Below are 21,471 nucleotides of genomic sequence, written 5' to 3'. Positions count from 1 at the left end.
TTATGCTAGAATAAATGTATTTACAAGTGATCCAGAAAATGATCAGTGTAATTTGTGTGCCTTACACATGGCCTTTCAGTAAGTGCTGTAGGTGGAATTTTGGCATTTTGGAGGCTGAAAAATGAGTGGTATGGAGTAGGTACATCTTTCGTGGCTCCCATAAGTGACGCAGAAACAATGGGGATTGTGTGGAGGAGATCATTAATACACGCATTCATATTTAACAGGTCTAAATGCATCTTCCAGGGTGAACATTTTGAATTGCTAATCAGTCATAATAGTGAATTTATTACACTTGCAATGCAGTTCTGTTCATTGTTTGAATTGCTTGAATTCAGTTGGTTTTAGTCCAATTCAATACCTCCAAGGAGGCTTGGAAGTAAAGAGGTAGGAGGGATTGGGGGTTGAAGGTGTGGTGGGATGGAGGATGTGATGAAGGAAATAATGGAGAAGGAGGGGCACAAAAAGCATCTGTCATTCATACCAATGGGTAGTAAGCTAGAAGGCAGGCTCTGGAATGTTCTGACAGCAGTCTCAACTCCAAGGGGATATTGCTAGTTTAGCAGAAAGCTCTGAAGCCCCAAATGATCCCTTATATTCCTGAAGGATAGAGGTGGAGAGGTACCTCTGGAATTCAGGGTAGCTTGGATCTGCTCCACATGCTCCTAAGGTAGAGCTAATGGGAGGGCCTCCTAGATGAGCAGGTGTATGTGCCTTGACTTTGTAGTGATGCACCTTGACACTGAATCAAACTCAAGTACCTCTTGGCATTGGAGCCCAGTCCCGCAAATAATGGAAGCACTTAAGTTTCAAAGAGTCTCTCTGCAGCATGGTTTGTTTAGGGTTGCGTTGATGCATGGTTATGATAGTAAATGTATGAACTAAATTGACTATCAGCTTTGAGAATTCTGAAGTTGGTAATTTTTGTAAAATTTCCTTTGCTTTCACAATAATCTAAACTATAATAGGTTTTTTCCCCCTCTGGACCTCATATTTCCTTATGTAGAAGGATATTTTACCCATATCAAAGTTAAAGTCTTCTTGTGTTGGTTTATTATATCCAGAAACAATGAAGGATAATTTGAAATTGAAAGGGTTGCAGAGAGCGTGGGGAGTGGGAGAGGAGAGCAAAAATTTTTATAAAGAGAAAAGCAGGCAAAGCATGAGTACACAACAATGGAAGCTGAAGTGTTCTAGAACATAGGCATCAACTGAGCCTTTTATAAGATTACCAAGGAATGTAAAGGATTGGAAAAAGAAGCTAATGCTCAAAGCTAATAATTTGGAGAGAAATGGCTCTTACAAGAGGAAGATGTGATATAATACAGACATAGGATACCTGCCCTAAAATTGTGTGAGGGTCAAGGAATTTTTGGCAGGGAGGAAGAAGTTCCGAAATAGATATCTAATGGAGAGGCTGTGGGAGATTCCAAAGACGTAAAGAGAGTAAGTGAGTAACCCAGGTTATAAATAATGGGGCTAACACATTGTCTGAGGGGGAGGAAATGAGTTTTGTGAAGCCAGAGATTATGATAGGAAATATTTGATTTCCCAGCTCTGGCACAAGGCCTGGCACCCAGTGGGTCGTCAGTGCTTGAAGAGAGAATAGAGCTGTAAAGGGTGTAAAAATTGGGCAACATTAGCAAGGATGGGGGAGTATTTGTTAGGTAATAGGAGAAAAACAAAGGGGGTGGTGTTCTGAATAAACTCAAGGATGACGCAAATTTGCCTCTGTATGAATGAAGTTTATGTTGGAAATGTTAGTCCTGAAACATTTTCTTGGGAAATAGCTTTCTAAGTTTCAGATCATGTTTTCCAGTCTAAACACACCCACCTGAGAATCTTAACACAGCTAGAATTGAAGGGCCCTATCAAATTGTTTAGCTGAATATCATGCAGGTCTGTGATTGACAGCCACATTCCACCTGTTCCCACAGCCTGCGAGTTGTTTATCATCTCTGCCGTCTTGCCCTTCAGGAGTTAGCTGGTTGATTTCAAGACTGTTCAACACCTCAGTTATTACTACTTTTCTTTTTAGGGCTGCACTTTTGGAGTTTCCTAGGCCAGGGGTCGAATAGGAGCTACAGCTGCCAGCCTACACCACAGCCACAGCAATGCCAGATCCGAGCCACACCTGTGACCTACACCACAGCTCGCAGCAACACTGGATCCTTAACCCACTGAGTAAGGGCAGGGATTGAACCCAAGTCCTCATGGAGACTAGTCGGGTTTGTTACTGCTGAGTCACAAGGGGAATTCCAACATCTAAATTATTTTGACGAGACTGCACAATGCTTTTCTTTTGCATCCCCTTTCTAAAAATGAGAAAAAAAAATTTTTCTACATAAGATCCAAGTGAGAAATACTTTAACTTAAATTTAACTCCCCTCTATTCTTCCAGATGCTGTCAGTAAGGGATTTTATGCCTTTCTTTCTTTCTTTTTTCTTTTTAGGGCCGCACCCACAGCATATGGAAGTTCCCAGACTAGGGGTCAAATCAGAGCTACAGCTACCAGCCTACACCACAGCTCACGGCAATGCCAGATCTGAGCCGCGTCTTTGACCTATACTACAGCTCACAGTAATGCCAGATTCTTAACCCACTGAGCGAGGCCAGGGATCGAACCCGATTCCTCATGGATACTAGTTGGGTTCGTAACTGCTGAGCTACCATTGGAACGCCATAAGGCATTTTATAGATGGGGCCAAACAAGGAAGGACTTTATTGGTGGAGAGACATGAGTTTGTAGAATTTTAGTGAAATCCTTGGAATTGATTCACCATCATCCTTATTCAAGAGAAAAAGAAGACAAAGAGCCTGAAATGAAACAATAAAGAAATCTTGCTTTTAATTTTGGTGCTCACTGCCAGGATTGATCTGCAGGTATTATGAAGACCAAAATGTTCAGGGTAATAGGCTTTATTCCTTCACAAGCCCTACAGAAGCCTGCCTGAGGAATTTTTCTCCCTGGTGAGGTTGGTGGAGGTTCATGCCAGCAGGTCGACTGAGTAGCTGCTTCTTCGTGCTGGATTCAATAAAGAGATCGACCTCTTCGCTTTCCCTCAGAGTCTTTAGAGAAACACAGGTTGGTCTCAGAGCTATTCTTTTAGGTTTTTGTAAAATCTCTAAGGTTGAGGTTGATTAACTTTTAGGAGAAGCCACGCTCTGAAATGAAGTTTAAAATGTCTTAACCTTCAAATAGGAATGGAATTCTCACCAGTCATTATTAGCCTTCACTGACGTTCCCAATTTGTGGACGGATGTTATCCATTAAGGTGAAAGCAGAAAGAGGCTGTAAAGTTGACTCAGAAGGCTAAGTACTTTACCTTCAGGGAAGCACATATAAAAATCTGTTCTGAACCGTATATATAGGAATAGTTAAAGCTTTGAACACCTGGTTCTTAACTGGCCAGGCAAGTCGTATAAAATACGGACATACCTTCTACTTAACCGTTATTTTGATCTTCGGGCAGGTTACTCTTTTTACTACGCATGCTTAGGAATTTAGCCTCAGCGATCAGTCAACCCAGAGGGCATTTATTAAATGCCAACCAGGTGCTGGCACCAACCTAGGAAGAAATCTGGTCCTGGGTCAGGACTAGATTTCTCAGGACCTGCTTTGGCCAAATGCTTGGACTAATGGAAATAATGGTTCCATTTAGCGGTTTTTAACACCTTTTCTCGGCAATTCGACGTTGATATTTTTTGGAGAGTTCAAAATATGCAAGGTGCTGCATGCCTGGCTCAGTTAGCCGAGCTGGTTGGAAACCTGGCACTGATGAGGCCAAGGTTCAATTCCCATATGGCCTGCGTTGTTTTGAAGGTGAGAAACTGTTCCATAGTCACAGGCTGGATCTCTAACACTGCTTAGCTTCTTGATTGGCCAATGATTGCCATGGTTTTCACTGGAGGACCTCCCTAGAGAGAATGGAGTTCAGGGAATTTCCTCTACCACTCCTGGAAAAATAACTCAAAGTCATGTACTATGATGACAACTTAGTATTATCACCTCTGTCAGTGAACATCATCCTAGTTAAGGTGGCAGCAAAGGGGACAGAGTGGGACCTGAGGTTATATCATAAAAATCAAATTTCTGTGTGTGTAATGGAATGTGGAAAATAGTAACAAATTTTTATTGAGCATTTCCTGTCTATCTACTGTTATTCTAAGGTTTTTTTTGTGTGTGTGTGTGTGTGTGTTTTTTTTGTTTTGTTTTTGTCTTTTTTGGGCCACACCTGTGGCATATGGAAGTTTCCAGGCTGGCTGTTGAATCGGAGCTGCAGCTGCCAGCCTATGCCAGAACCACAGCAACGCCAGATCTAAGCCTCCTCTGCCCCCTACCCTGCAGTTCATGGCAACGCCAGATCCTTAACCCACTGAGTGAGGCCAGGGATTGAACCCGCATCCTCATGGATACTAGTTGGATTTGTTACCACCAAACCACAATGCGAACTCCTTGCTTTAAGTTTGCATATGGATTAACTTATTTAATCTTCACAAGAGCTGTAGGAAGTATGTACTCTTTTTTTTTTTTTTTTGTCATTTTGCCATTTCTAGGGCCGCTCCTGCGGCATATGGAGGTTCCCAGGCTAGGGGTCTAATTGGAGCTGTGGCCACTGGCCTACACCAGAGCCACAGCAACAAGGGATCTGAGCTGCGTCTGTGCCCTACACCACAGCTCATGGCAACGCCGGATCCTTAACCCACTGAGCAATGCCAGGGATCGAACCCGCAACCTCATGGTTCCTAGTCAGATTTGTTAACCACCGAGCCACGACGGGAACTCCAAAGTATGTACTCTTAATAGCCCCATTTGATTCATAAGGAAACTGAAGCACACAGATCTTCATCAGTTTGCTTCAAGAGCACACATGCAGGCAGATTCTGGAGCAGTTGTATTCACAAGTGCACTCAACAGGAATGCTGCTTGGAGAAAAAACACATTAGCTGGCCGGTCAGCTCTCCAGCAGGTGAGAACTACTGGAGGACTAGCTCCCAGGGCACAGGTGAATGAAAGCTGCATAATGGTCTTTGACTCTATCACTGGACCACTAAATCCACCAATTAGCTGAAATCAGTCTGTGAAATTTTCACCCTTTCAACACGTGTGGCACCTTAAACAAAGAAAATGTGCCCTTGAATGTTTCTTTGCAAATGTTCTTGGATGTTTTAGAACAAGCCTTCTGAATGAAAAGCTATCTCTATTAATCTATCCAATAAAGCACCGTAGAAGTTATTGCATAAGACCAAACTAGACATTCAGCATCAAAGTAAAAGACATGACCTTTCTGCTACCTCCCTCCCATCAGTCTCACAAACAAGTCCAATCTCCCTATGGAAAAGAGACTCCCATTGTCCCCCATGTTCCAACAATCTGTTCATAGCCAAACATCCTTGCTCTTAAGCTTGAATTCTGACAATTTCTCTTCGTTAATCCATAGCAATGTGTTTTCCTGCTCTAGTCTACTGAAGTAAATCCCTTGGACAGCATCCATTCTCTCCTGGAAGTTAACTCTTATCTTCCCTGGGTCTTTTTATTTTGCCTGCCCTCTCCAAAGTGTTTGCTTCCTCTCCCCAGCCCAGCTCTTATATTCATTATGCTATGTCATTCCATGACTTCAAATGTTCTCTTCTCTTGTCTTTTTCACTTACTCAACTTTGGCTCAAACACAGGCATTTGCTTCAGTTCTCTCCTTATCCTCTGCTCTCACCCTGGGAGATCTCATTTTCATCCATGTCCCCAACAGCGACTTGTGTATGAGAGATGCCAGAATCTAATCTGTATAGTCTTGAGTTCGTGTCCAAGTTATTTTTCCATCTCCTTGATATTAATTTTTCTTCTGGTTGGCCTACCAACATTTCAGACTTAATTTGTCCAAACTATGTCCTTGCCTCCAGGACGATTCTTGAATTTATGCCCTACTGAGCTGGAACTCTGACTTATCCTTGGCTCTTCCCTGTTCCTTATTCCCTACATCCAAGGGTTTGCCAAGTTCTGTTGATTCTATTTCTAAAAATGTTTTGGAATCATTCTGTTTTCTTTTTTTTTAATTTTAAAAGATTTTAATTTTTTCCATTATAGTTGGTTTACAGTGTTCTGTCAATTTTCTACTGTACAGCAAAGTGACCCAGTCACACATATACACATACCTTCCTTTTTTCACATTATCCTCCATCATGCTCCATCATAAGTGACTAGATATAATTCCCAGGGCTATACAGCAGGATCTCATTGCTTATCCATTCCCAAGGCAATAGTTTGCATCTGTTAACCCCTGATTCCCTTCCATCTCACTCTCTCCCCCTTCCCCTTGGCAATCACAAGTCTGTTCTCTAAGTCCATGAGTTTCTTTTCTGTGGAAAGTTTTATTTGTGCCATATATTAGATTCCAGTTATAAGTGATATCATTCTGTTTTCTAATTCCATTTCTATGGCAATATTTGAGACTTTTCATCCAAAATTACTGAGTAGCTACTGTGTGTCAGGTGTTAGGCTAGAGGTATAAAGAAGATAGAGTTCATTACTGCATCAGGAGCCCTCCAGTTCAAGAGAGGGGACAGAAGGAAGCAAGTTACTAGGTTATGATGGCACAATGTGTGCTAGGAATGCAGACTTGGAAGAACAATGTCCAATTCGCACCAGAAAAGAAATTGAATAATCCAACACAGGAGAGGTGTTTGCCTGTAGCAAAACTACCTCTTTCTGAGCACCAGATAAACACTTGATTGCATAAACAGTGGTTTAGCGAACCTCCTTCACCACCAGCTGGGAATTTTTTAGCAGTGGTATTTGTTATTCTAAGTGTGATCTGCTTCTTTCTGCTGACAGGGGGAATTTGAGTATTCTGAAGATCTACCTGTTCGGTGCCATGTGATCTATGTGAAATTTAGAGTTTCCGTGTGATTTCATATCACTGAGTGTAAAATACAGGAAGTTCTTTCATCAAAGAACCATTGCAAATTGTCATTGTGGCTCTTACTAGACCTAGAACTAAAAAAATATCTAACAATGTTGAAAATTTTTAATATTACTATTCACTTTTTGGGTTGTTTTTTAGGGTCACACCTGCAGCATATGGGAGTTCCCAGGCTAGGGGGCAAATCAGAGCTGTAGCCCCTGGCCTACACAAGAGCCACAGCAATGCCAGATCCGAGATGCATCTGCAGCCTACACTACAGCTTCATGGCAATGCCAGATTCTTAACCCACTGAGCAAGGCAAGGGATCAAACCTGAATCCTCATGGATACTAGTCAGATTCATTTCTGCTGCACCACAGCAGGAATCTAGTATTCACTTTTAAAAGTTTAAAAAATTTGGATAAAACTGCTCTTCCAAATCCAAGTATAATTAGCTCAAAATTTCATATTTAACCCAAATATTTTTGTTTCTGGGGTGTTTGTATTAAAATCATTAATGTATGTCAGAATGGCCAAATATTAGCATTTTTCTATGACTCAAACTAAGAAATATAAAACTTTTTTTTTTCTTTTTTTTTAGTTACTGGGAACAGTAGAATTGAGAATGTACACTATGGTTTTTAGGGTAAACAAGGAGAGGTTATCTTCATGGCTTGACCATCAACATTCTTTGTTTCTATTTGATTCTGCAGATTTTCTTATTCTCGTAGAAATTTCTGAATGTTCAGTACTTTACTCCATCGATGCCAGCGAGCGTCGATGAAGGGAGTGTCTTGACAAACCACCATCTAGAAGCTCTCACCTAAGTCATTGTTGGATTTGGAGCTCCCTTGGGTAGCTATCGTTGTCAAAGGTGGAAAAAAACTAGGTCTCTCTCTTTTTTTTAAAAAAACAACACGAAGCATTTATTATCTCATGGTTTCTATGGGTTAGAAATTGAGAAGTGGTTTAACTGGGCGGACCTGGCTTGTGGTCTCTTATGATACTGCAATCCAGATGTCAGCTGGGGGCTGCAGTCTGAAGGCTTGAATCCAGTGGACTAGCAGGTCTACTTCTAAGAAGGGCCACTCACATAGCCCACACCCTGATGCTGGCTGTTAGTGGGAGGCCTCAGCTCCTCTTGATATGGGCCCTTTAGGGGTCTGCTCGAATGTCTTTGCAGCACGAAGGATGGCTTCTTCCAGAGCCAGTGAGACCAAGGCATAAGCTACAAAGTCTTTTACGACCCAGGTGCCGAAATCATACAGTCATTTCCACAACACTGTACATAGCTCAGCCCTATTCTAGGTCTCTATTTTTAAAGGCAAAGCATCTGAGAGTCAGAGATGTTAGCATACCTAACTCTATGGAGCAAGTGATTCATAGAAGTGGGACTAGAGCTCTCTATTTGCAGAGGGCAAGGATCTACTCAAAAGCGGAGAGAGGGAGAAAGAAAGGAATTTGCAGGATGTGTGACAGTATTAAAGAGTCGACCTGGTCTCTAGGCAACCATGACCTTCCAGTTTCATGAATCAATGCTCCTCTGGCCACATGGACGAGGGCTCCTTCCATAATCCTTCCCACCAGATCTGTGGCCTTCATGCTCGTCTCCAAGTCACTAGACAAGCTGTTCTGTGGTGTGAGGAGCTTGTACTGTGGTTCCAGGGGCTAGGTTGATACTTGGTCTTCAATTCCAAGCATCGGGAAAAAAATAAATTTTTTTAAGAAAAACAGGTTTCTAATGTAAAATACTTAGTTACTTTGACCTATTTACTATTATTCATTCTCCTAAAGAAATAGATACAAGATGGAATGGAACAAACCTTTCAGCTATTATTCTGTTCACAGGATCTTTGGGTGTGTACTCAAGGAAATTAATTTTGGGAAAATTTTTAATTACCAGTTGCATTCAGTGTGGGTTTAATTTTCTTATTAATATAACAAAACTCTCAATTTTTTTTGTTTGTTTTGCTTTTGCCAAAATATGTAATCCAAAGTGGAAGATATAATTTCTTAACATAATACCATGTTTCAGAGTCTCTCTGGACATAAATGATATTTCAGGGTTGCCTTATTTAATTAATGATAGAAGAGTATTATGAAAATGTATTACCAATAGAGCAAAGATATTAATCTCCAAATCATTATTCTACTCTCAGAGTAGGTATACTTTAAATATTTTAAAATTTATTTAATGAAACTCAGCAATTGAAAACATCACCCTCTTCTTCTGTAGAATATATTAAAAATATGGAACTAAAATGCAGTTTGAGAAAAGTCACTAGTCATCTTGGTACTTTGACAAAGCACTCACAATTCTCTTTGAACATTTGAAAATCTGTTGTATAATGCTCTGAATAAGCTTTTACGTTTAAAAAAAAAAAAGTTGGCTAATTGACCTATTTTAAACTCTTCTCACTATGTCCCCAGCCTGAAGACCAGAGTGCTTTTCTAAAGAGCTGGATTTTTTTATGAGGTGTTAAATCAACATTGCCAAATGTGACTTTGTGGAGCTCTCTGCAACCTCATAGTAGAGTGAGGCAGGCTACTTGATCATTTGTGTATCTTTAACAGCCCACGGTTAACCCTTCTTAGAAAGAAATGTGGGGGGTGTCTTGGCCATATATAAATCATCATGAATAGAATGCATTTGTATTTATATAGGACCCAGGCCAGAAATCCCTCCACGAATCCATTTATATTTGTTCTGCAGACTTACAAATGTTGGCAGGACAGATTGCACGCACAGCATCTTGTGATGCCTTCTTGATACACTGATAAAGAAAAATGGGGTAAACCAGCTTGGGTTCCCTAGACTTTGGTGAGTGAGGAGAAGGATTTTGTTTTTGGAGTATGGTAATAATCTCTTCCCTCCAGATAATCATATCCTGTCCACAATGTCAATTATCTCATGTTTGTTGTGTTCCATGATGCTCACAGTTTCCTTGAGAGCTGAGTAGGGCAGGTGATACCCTCACTGTGGAGGAAACCATATCCAAGAGAATTTGCTTGAAAATGTACTGAATGAGGCCTTCAAGTGCATTGTCCTTATTTGTACTTTCATTACGAGAGTCTCAGTGTGGTTTCAGGAAGTTTGAGAAGACAAAGCTTTAAAAATTTTTAACCTGCGGCATGTGGTTGCTCAGGCCCTGGACTCCACTGGTGGTTCATTTTTCCATAATTGGGAATTTGATGACAGAATTATCAGTCTACTTGAAAACCTAGCCTGAGACTAGTATGGGAATGCATCTAGAGGCATCTAGGCATCTAACCTCTATAAGTGGGTGGAGGGGAAAGAGAACTTAAGTAAATATTTTAATAATTCCCAAGTGAGTTTTAAAACCGTTTGGATTCTGAATACATGGCAGCTTCATTATAACATTATTTTTGAACTTGATGCTTTAGAATGACCTTAGAGGTGAAATCTTGACCCTCTTTGAATGAAGTCCCAAGTTAGTAATTTAATGAAGAATGTTATAGCCATGGCTTAATACTAAGGCTAGGCCTACTTTCACAATAAAACAGTGATTTCTTCCTTTTGATAATGTTTGCTAAAGAGGAATAAAATCTCTTCTTGTTATATTTGTATTTGTGTATCTTGCCCTCCTAAACTAATGGTAAATTCTAAAAAAGGGGACAAAACACTATATACACTATGGATACAATAAATATTTGTTGAATTAAATTACTTTTTAAATTTGCTAGGTGCCTTTCAAACAAATACTATGTATTCCATGTGTCTATGCAATTTATCTTTTGTGCAATTTAGAAATAATTTGTAAAAATGATTCTATCCTGCTGTATAGCACAGGGAACTATATCTAATCACTTGCGATGGAGCATGATGGAGGATGATGTGAGAAAAAGGATATATATGTGTATGTATGACTGGGTCACTTTGCTGTACAGCAGAAATTGACAGAACATTTTAAATCAACTATAATAAAAAATTAAAATGATTCCAACTCCCTTGTTCATATAAAAATTGTCTACCTACTTAAAATTTGATTTTGACCTTTAAATTCTAGAGCTATTAAATATAATGTGTATGCACGTGCAGAACATAATGAGTATATGGCTTTCACTAGTGTCAATGTCACTAGGATATCATTAAGTGATTTAATGATATACTGGGTTCAAATTTCAGTTCTGAAACATCTTAGCTGTGAAACTTTGTGCCAATGACTGCAGTATTCTGAGCCACAGTGGCCTCCTCTGTACAACGGTGCGAGTAGCTCTTAGTCTAGCGAGGAGTTCCTGTCGTGGTGCAGCGGAAACGAATCCGACTAGGAACCATGAAGTTGTGACTTCGATCCCTGGCCTTGCTCAGTGGGTTAAGGAGCGTTGCGGTGAGCTGTGGTGTAGGTTGCAGATGTGGCTCAGATCTGGTGTTCTCGTGGCTCTGGCATAGGCTGGCAGCAACAGCTCCAATTAGACCCCTAGTCTGGGAACCTCCATGTGCCATGGGAGCGGCCCTCAAAAGACAAAAGACAAAAAAAAGAAAAAGAAAAAAAAAAGAAAAAGGCTAGTGAGACCCAAATGAAGCAATGCACAATACTTGGCATAGAGCAAATTCTCCTATATTAGATATTAGTAAGATTATTTTCAAATTCAGGATATTTAGTGGCGGATATATAAATGCTTGCTCCAAATAAGATAATTTTAAGATAAATGATCTTGAATGGGAGTTGAATTGTTTTCACAGTTTTTTTTTCTCATCTGAGTAAGGATGTTATAGATTTTTGTCTCGAGATAAAAATAGAATATAAAGTGTTTGGAAAATTAAATTATATAACCAGTTTACATTGCTAACTGATGTCTTTCGTCATAACTTTAGATATGAGGTCCTGTTTAAAGTTTTTAGAAAAAATTTTATTACATTTATTTACAATGTTCTATCAATTTCTGCTGTAAAGAAAAGTGACCCAGTTATGTATATACACATTTCTTTCCTCATAATATCTTCCATCCTGTTCCATCACGAGTGGTTGGATACAGTTCCCTGTGCTATAGTAGGACCTCATTGCCCTTATCTACTCCAAATGCAATAGTTTGCATCTACTAAAGTTATTTTTAAAGTAATAAATGCATACTGAGTATTTGCTTCTTGTGACTTGTATAATTCACTAGTATTTGCCTGCTGTGGCTTTTTCTCCCCACTGCATTGTATTTTCCAAAGACGACGACACCTCCCATCCCACAAGTATTTGGCCTCATCGGAAAACCCTGCTGAAGTTAATACAATGCTGAGATGCTAAATTGTGTTTTAGGGCTGCCAAGAATCCTTTCCCTATCAAATGTTTATCAGCCTTTGAGAGCAAGTACTTCCTTATTACATAAAATCACTAGTTACATGGTTGAGTGGTTTCTTTTATTTGAGTGGTTTCTGATAGCTGCAGCAGAGGGAAGGAAAAAGTAAAGCCACACAGATTGGAGAGAACTCAAATATAATATACCATGTAGTAAGGATTCCTAACCTTACTTGATTATTTAGTATTTTGCTAAAAATACTACTCCCCAGGCCCCTTCCTTGAAGATTCTGAGCCAGTAGGTCTGGGCTGAGGTCCCAAAGCTATATTTTTCACAAGTGTGTCATATGATTCTTCTGATCTGGCCAGTTTGGAAAAACACTGCATTTAGAAACTTTTGAGAATACAGGAGTTCCTATTATGGGTCAGTGGGTTAAGAACCTGACACAGTGTCCATGAGGATGCACGTTCGATCCCTGGCCTTGCTCAGTGGGCTAAAGATCCAGTGCAGATGTGGCCCGGATCTGGTATTGCTGTGGCTTGGTGTAGGCATACAGCTGCAGCTTGGATTTGATTCCTAGCTGGGAGCTTCCAAATGCTGCAGGTGTGGCCATAAAAAGAAAAAAGAAAAAAAAAAGAAAAAAAAAAACAAAAAAGAAACCTATGAGAAAACAAGGAAACATTCCTCTATTTTCCTCTCATTTTAGAAATATCAATAAGCAAAGAGATACGGCAAGTGAACTAACCTATAATATTATTTCTCAGAATTATAGTGGCTGTTTACAAGCATTTCAAGTCTGGAACCAGGCCATTTGGTCCAGATCCAGACTCTCTCACTACCAGTGTGACCTTAGGTGAGTAATGTAATTTCTTTTTGTGGTGATATCTTTATTTGTAAGAAAGCAATGGAAATATTACCTTCTAAGACTCTTTTGAATATCAAATGTGTCAATAGATGTACAAGTCAGAATAGTGCCTGAAACTCATAATAAACACAGCAAGTGTTGGCCATCCTAAAAAATAATTTAAAATATTAGCATTCTTTTTTTTTTTTTTTCGGTTTTTTAGGGCCGCACCACGGCATATAGAGGTTCCCAGCATTCTGACTTTTACCATCACCACAACATTGTAGCACATCGTCTTCTCCAAAGATGACAGGACTTTCCATCTCAGATGTTCTTCCACAGTGTGCCTTGCATCAAGAGGAGAGTCTGAATCCCTTTCGCCTGAATTTGGGTAGGCCTGTGACTGCTGTGACTCTTAGATCACAGTGGGATTCCAAGGCTTCGTCATAGAAGTGATGAACCTGCTAGAATTCTCATGCTCAGAGTCCTGAAATGACATGTAAGAAGTCCAGGTATTCTGAGGCCACCATGCTGGGAAGAAGCCAAGTCTGGCTGACAGTCCTTGTTTCTGATTCATCCCAGCCATGTCAGTGAAGGAGCCTGTAGACAATTCTATACTCCTGTTATCATCTCTAGCTTTCAGGTCTTCCCAGCTGAGGCCCCAGACATCATGGAAAAGAGATAAACCATTTCTGCACACCTGATCCAAATTCCTCACTCACAGACTATACCATAAAAAAGAATGCTTTGTAGGCTACAAAATTGGAGGATATTTTTTTATGCAGCGGTAGTGCATGAACCGTACATCTTTCCAGCTCCATAAATGTGTAACCACATGTCTTGTTCACAACTTAGTTTTTGTCACCTAGCATATAGTACCTCTCGACTATTTGTTGAACAATGAGCAAGTCCTCATTTGGGGGCAACTAGGTAGTTTTCTGTTATTCTCAATGACTCTGCTTATCACTTGGGGTGAATACCTGGAAGTGGAAATGCTGAGTCTTAGACTATGGTAAATGGTCTCGATATGGAGATATTGAAACATTCAATTGCTGTTATCACCCATGAAGAACCACCCAGAGAGAGCCTATCAAAGTTAAACCATCAGCATGTACCTTAAAAAATGAACATGTGCCAATTAAATGCACATGACTGATTTATAAACCAGAGTGATGACTTTTGAACAGAATATCAATTATTAACTTAAAACAGGAGGATTACTAGCCTAGGAGTTCTTGACTTGGTTGTCCAGGAGTCCAATAAAATCGTGAAAAGAGGTCCATAGGCTTTGTCAAATATTTCTGTAAACCTAATTTCTCTTATGTGTTCTTGAATTAAGGCAAGATGTTAACAAGCATGATGAATTTTACTTCTCTTTGGCTAAACTTATGAGTTATCTTGTGTTGCTCAGGCATTCTTAGTCATAGGAATTCTGCAGCATAGTTGCTCTAGTGCATGCTGTTAGCAGGACCACAGATCAGACAGTTTCTGAATTGAACACATCCCATGCATCATTTGACCAACTCTGACAAAATTAAAGGCCCAGTAACAGTAAACAATGTTCTAGTGTCTAACTCCTTATTTAAATTATTTATCATCATAGCCACATTAGTGATTTACATGATTGCATAATCTTATTGCATTTGCTGATTTTGGATCTTTGGGTAAAACTTAGATTTTGTTACAGAGCACACGTTATTTAATGTGACTTGTTGGGTCATCAGAAATCTTTCAAATCCTGTAACCTATATGGACAAAATAACATAAAATCATAGGAGCAGAAGTTTGAAAAATACGGATATGTGTTTTTTTTGAGGGGGAGGGATGTCATGTGCAATTGTTCCAACCCTGAAACACAAATTAAGTTATTTATAAACATCAATTTATAGCAAAGGAAGTGGACTACTTTTTTTTTTTTTCATGTCTAGGATAGTTAGGACGCCCCCCCACTCACTGAAGAGTGAACATAATATAATGTAAAAACATTGGGATTTGGGATCAGAAAACAAGGGTGTTAAATTCTAGGCAGGTGATCCTGGACAGTTCCTGGGTTTCCATGCACCTCACCTGTTATATTGGCATAATGTTAATCTCATAGGGTTTTGTAAAGACTGAATGAGTTAACACATGAAAGCTCCAGTCACAATAAATGACATACCAGTGTTCAATAAATATTAGTGGCATCCAATATCTATCTTTTTAGATAACTGTCACTGACTTTCAGAAGTGGGGCATCCTCTACCTTGGATAGTACTGTAAATATTCCTAATTCTGGATTTTTTTCTAGCCACAAGATACTTCAAACTTAGGCTAATTTGTAATTTTCTCAAATTATCAGATGAGATTACATCTTTCTTTACATTAATTTTATCACTGATGACCAAGTTGGCATCACATTTGAAAGCCATCTCATAACATGAGTTACTAAATAGATGATAAATCACATCTGTTTTGTCTTATTTTAATGTCAGTTCCAGAAGATGACTTCTTCTGACTCTAGTCTTTTTGTTTTTTCTAGGGCCACACCCATGGCATATGGAAGTTCCCAGGCTAAGGGTCTAATCAGAGCTGTAGCTGCCCGCCTACACCAGAGTCACAGCAACACAGGATCCGAACTGCTTCTTTGACCTGCACCACAGCTCATGGCAACTCTGGATCCTTAACCCACTGAGTGAGGCCAGGGGTCGAACCTGCAATCTCATCGTTCTTAGTCAGATCCATTAACCACTGAGCCACTGTGGGAACTCCTGATTCTATCCTTAACCCCTGAAATTGTATCATATCTTTCGGAACCTGCAGATTTCTATGCACCCACAAGGCCCATGAATCAAAATGTACTTAATAATCAATTGGAAGTCAACTTATAATTCATTTGGTTTTGTCATCATTTCCATTGTATTGATTAAGAAACTAAAGTCCAAGTAAGACAAGGGGCTCTAGAAAGAAACAGAAGCAAACTAAGGGATCATTTAACAAAATACTCTCGTTTTACATATTTAGGGGTATAGACATTCATTCTGGTAAACCAGAGGCTAGTTTTGGGAATCACGTCTCCTAGTCTAGTGCTTTTCTCAACAACTTCCCTGTAGTTTTATAAGCCATAAATTTGATATTACCAAATTAATAAAAAATGTAGACAGCTAATTGTTAATTGAGAAAAAGCCTCACATAAGGTCCTTATGAAAACATTGGGGAAGATTTAGAGAATTCTTTTGCTGTAAAAGGAATTATGAAGTTAAGACATTTTGAGTTGGCACATAGGTGACTTTACAGTGACAAATCTTCAGGTGACTGCAATAATCTTAGTGTCTTTGTATACTTTTCACTTTGTCTTGAGTCTTAAATCCAAACAAAGTCACCAGAATAACAAAAGAATGAAGTAAGTTCCTGGATAGATTTGAAGCTCAGTTTGACTCCTTATATGGTTAAACCGTATTGAAGCTCACATCTGTCTTTGGACAACAGGAACATAAAAATGTACATTAAATGCTGATAAAAGTTAGATTCATTTATTTTTACAAAAAAAAGATTTGATATTTTCTTGCTTACACAGGCACTGAAAGCTGGTAGATATTTAACTCTACAGAATTTATACCTTTCTTCCTTTTCCTGGAGGTGAATTATTTTTAAAGATTTTTTTCAAGCTCCCCTAACAAAACGCTATCAGATCAAAACAACTTGCCAATTGACCTCTGTCAACTCAGTAACAAGCAGGACGGAATATACTCAGAACATTGCTGAGACTGCACCGTAGGTTAAAATCAGCTGCTCTCTTTAATCATCTCACATATTTTTAAATTCTGTCTTCTGGTTGTAGAAACTTATCATAAAACCAAGAGCAAAACCTTAGATTGTTTTACTCTAGCAGTTCTCATGAATAATTTTCCTAGCTGCCTTCCTATTTTTAAAAAGTAAATGAGACAAGTAGCCCTCTTTCATTGGATAAGAATGCTAACAACAGTAAGGCTGAAAAGGGCTGAGGTGGAAGTGAGCATTTAACAAAGGGTGATTAAACACAGTCATATATTTATTCTTTGCGGCAAAGGAATAGGAAAAGATAAAAGAAAAAGTAGATTATTTGCTAAAAAGTGTTTGTCAGTAGAATGTTGCCCAAGAGCTATCTGTCTTATTGGAAATATTGCTGGACTGCCTTGAATCTCTTCCAAGTCTCCTTAGGTTGACCCCACCCCACCCCTGAGTCAGGTTACCTGTGATGTTTGTTCTGTGTTAATTGCCTAGGAATGGGAAAGGGGATTGTGAAGAGGGAAAAGAGTAGAAATAAAAGTGCTTTCTTTGTGAAATAGGGAGCATCCATTCAACATTTCCCACTCTACATATGTGAAAGGAAATACATCAGACCACAGTGAGTGATCTCAGGATATTGAAAAAGAATCACCAATTATTTCTAATAGAAAAATTCCTATATCTTTTAAATCCTCTTGTAATTTTCTATTTAGGTATTCAGGTGTAGGAAACAAGATTTACCAGTGTCTGGTATCCGAAGATGGCAAGGAAAACTTAAGCATCATGTGTTTCTCCTATTTAAGCCCTAAAGTACGTCCACATGATGACAGACACATGGGAAAAAGGCAGCAACAGGTCTTTTTGAAATGTTTATTTCTTTTGCAATATCGTGTCAAATATCCAGTTGGATTTTCTTTGGGCTGGTTTCTTGACCACTGTGGGGTGGAGGGGAGGGGAAAGAGGGGAGAGAAGGAGGGAGTGATTAGTGGGAGGTTCAGATTATTTCATCCTGATCTTGTGTAACATGTGGTGGTCAAGGCTCATGAACCACATGAAATTGCTGTTTTTATTGGTTGAAATGGTTATGTATCAGCAATTTCATATGCTGTAACATACTAGGTAAGAGTGAACACCTATGTTCTTGTTATTAATTTAACAAGTATTTATTGAGTTCCACTTTATGTAAGAGGGGGTAAAAGACAATAGGCTCTTCTAGAGCCCCTGGCCTTGGGACTTGCATGGTCTTCTTTCTTTCTTTTTCTTTTTCTTTTTGTCTTTTTGACATTTTTTGGGCTACTCCTGTGGCATATGGAGGTTCCCAGGCTAGGGGTCAAATCAGAGCTGTACCGCCGGCCTACATCAGAGCCACAGCAACACAGGAACTGAGCTGCATCTGTGACCTACACTACAGCTCACGGCAACACCGGATCCTCAACCCACTGAGCAAGGCCAGGGATCGAACCTACAACCTCATGGTTCCTAGTTGGATTCATCAATCACTGAGCCACGATGGGAACTCCGCGTGGTCTTATTTCTTTAAGACTACTTAAGTAGTCGAAATTACTTACTCTGGGAGTTAGTGTGTTATGGTCCTTTTTTTTCCTTTTTTTGTTCTGCTGAGTTCCTGATTTTTACATAACCGTAATTAATATATAATGTTCGTCTTACCTTTCTATTGAACATGAGAAAAATATCCTGCGTTATAAAATTTTCATAACTCTATTTCAAGGGCTATAAAATATTTCTTTAAGTGGGTAGTTTATTGGCCATTCCTGTATTGTGGGGACCCTTAGGTAGTTGGGTTACTGTTCTTTGTGCATATATTTTTTCTGTTATTCAGGTCATTTCCCTAGGATAGAGTCCCCAAAGTGGGATTATTTGGTCAAAGGGTATGAACATGGAAAAAAATCTCTTGATACATGTCAACTGGAAATAGCTGTATTTTTAATACTGCTTGATACATGAAGTTTAACTCCTCATCAGTCACAGGATATGTTAAAAACTGTATAAAACGACTTGCTTACACGGTGGTCCAAAGCCTTATTCAATGACAATGTCATAGGCTGGATAAAGGAAAAGGTTTGCACTTGTTGGTACCAAGAGTACCACTAGCTTTTCTTAAAGGGAATGGCCTCTGAATAAGCTGATATCCAAAAGAAAGACTAAGTTCCCAATGCACACAAGATTTTCTAAAATTCTGTTTGTAATTACTTTGCCTGGAGGAAATGAGGGAAAAGGAGACCCAGTGTCAGCCTCTGTTTGGGGAATTTTCTAAAGAATAAGTCACAATTTTCACACTTTGGGAAATAAGAAGTAAAAGACAGACTATGTTTAGGTGTAGGTAGTGTGTTTTTGTTTATGTGATAAATCAGAAATAACTTATTGCTGGTCTATAATATCTATCAGAGCATATTTTAAAATTCCCATGTATTTACTATTATGTATCTTCCTCAACAAGATAAAGCAATGGGGCTAATGCTAATTGGACTCTAGGAACGCTTCTGGGTCTGAGGAGAAAATAAGCTAATGAGGAATATGTGCCTAACTGTGCTGTCATAGCATTTGGTGGGTGGGGAACTTGGAGGGAGAGAATGGGACCATAGGGGCAAGGGGTGTCTGCTATGTGTTGGCCATCTCGCTTGTTCAGATGACCTTTTGAGACCAGCTTACCCTAGAATCCAGAAATAGAGTCCAGCTGTGGTTCAAGTGGGATCACTAGCATCACATAGATCATAGCCATATCCAAAAAGGGAAAACGCCTGGACCATGAGAGTATCCTGCCTTTGCGCCAGGGCAAAGCATCAGAGGACAGGGGTATGTCAGGGTCTCTGAGAGCCACTTCCATGGGAGGCAGTAGAGCGGTTGTGGCTTGGAGCATGGATCCAGGCAGCTTAGGTTAGAAACTGGCTGCCATTCCTGTGTGACTAGCTGTGTGACCTCAGATGCGTTCTTAACCTCTCTGTGCTTTAGCTTACTCTCTGTAAGATGCAGCTAATGATAGTCTCTACCTCAGGATAGCTATAAAGATTAATTGAATGAATACACACTAAATGTTTAGAATGGTCTTTGACATGCAGTTCCTAAGTGCTATTTATTTTTTCCTATCACTATATTAAAATAAACAACCAGAGAGGGTTACAGAAAGCTTTTGGTACATTGAAATGAATATATTTAACATATCCACATAGGACAATCTCATTTGGCAATGAAGTCAAAATTCTAAATCCAAGGTCCTTTGTGATGTTAGAAGGACAAATGGACTTCCATGCAAGGCCCCAGAGGTCAGGCCATGGCTTCCTTCCATGATCACTATGCTGATTGAACAGTCTTTTCTTTTTTAGAAGAGCTTTCTGCTCAAATGAAGCCTGGGTTGCATTAAGGAGTAATTTTGATAAGGTGTTTCTGCCTCCCCCAACTTTTCCAGCTATGTCAGAGCAGCCATTTAGAGCAGAGAATGTCTAGTTGAGGCTCCAAGCATTAGCACTCCTGAGATCTGGGTGGCGGAGTGGAGCATTGCACTCAGGACCAGGAAGAAAAGTCAGTTTGGGACATTCATGGAAAATTCATTGTTCTCCTGGTGCCCTGACACTGTGTGGTTCAATGGCGGATCAGACTCTGGTCAGAGGAAACAGTGCAGAACAAGACAAAAGGTTTCTTTGTTTTGATGCTGGTCAGAGGAAACTGAAGAATCCACCAGGTCCTGATCAATACCAGCCACTCCAGGCTTTGGAAGGTGATCTGGGGTAGCTATACCTGAAAAGGTCTAATTCTGGGTTAAACAGAGGAGATGTTACAGGTCCTTCTTTGTAATTAGACATTTGAAGGGACACTGGCAAACATTTGTACTGTCTACCAAGGCTTTACAGAGGTCTAGAGTTCCTCACGTCTTGGTCAGATTTGCAAAACTCCTTGTGCATTATGAAGAGTGGTGTCTGAAATATGGGCCAAGGAATCCCAGGCGGTTTTGATATTCCAGAGATCATATGTCAATGAAAGAGCTATTATTTCATCTCTGAAATACAAATACCTAGAGTTTCACCAAAAATTGCTACTGACTTTAGATCACTTTTCTGTGCCCGTAGTAAACTTAAGACTTTTTGCTCCTTTTGATAATTCCATTTAGATATTATGGAAGCTGATATTTAGATATTATGGAAGCTATATTATTATAGCTTTCTTCCCTCTTAGATAATCATTTTTCCTTTTCCTTTTCCTTTTCTCAGTATCAGTGCCTCACAAGAAAGCATTTAATTATGAGATGTCCACATTATCTTTGTTCTTTTGTTTATCTTTAATATATAAACAGATAAAATTTATAAACATTTACTTAAATTATGTTTTTTGACACTAAAAGGGGCTCAAGGAGACCTGAAAGATATAATTACTTCAAAAATGACTTAAGGGCTTTGTTTTGTTTCGTTTTTTGTCTTTTTGTGTTTTTAGTGCTGCACCCCTAACACTTGGAAATTCCTAGGCTAGGGGCTGAATTGGAGCTACAGCTGCTGGTCTATGCCACAGCCACAGCAACACCAGATCCTAGCTGTGCCTGCAACCTACGCCACAGCTTAGGGCAATGCCAGATCTTTAACCCACTGAGTGAGGCCAGGGATCGAACCCATGTCCTCATGGATATTAGTTGGGTTCATTACCGCTGAGCCACCATGGGAACTCCAAATGACTTAAGATTAAACAAAAATTTAACTATCTAATTCCAGGGCTATTAGCTATGTGTGA

Source organism: Sus scrofa, chromosome 4 (assembly GCF_054392235.1).
Source record: "Sus scrofa isolate SSC_HxYL_T2T_F1_AM1 chromosome 4, Sscrofa_HxYL_maternal_Yorkshire_Landrace_v2.0, whole genome shotgun sequence".
Taxonomy (NCBI): domain Eukaryota; kingdom Metazoa; phylum Chordata; class Mammalia; order Artiodactyla; family Suidae; genus Sus; species Sus scrofa.
This window is presented reverse-complemented; position numbering follows the sequence as displayed.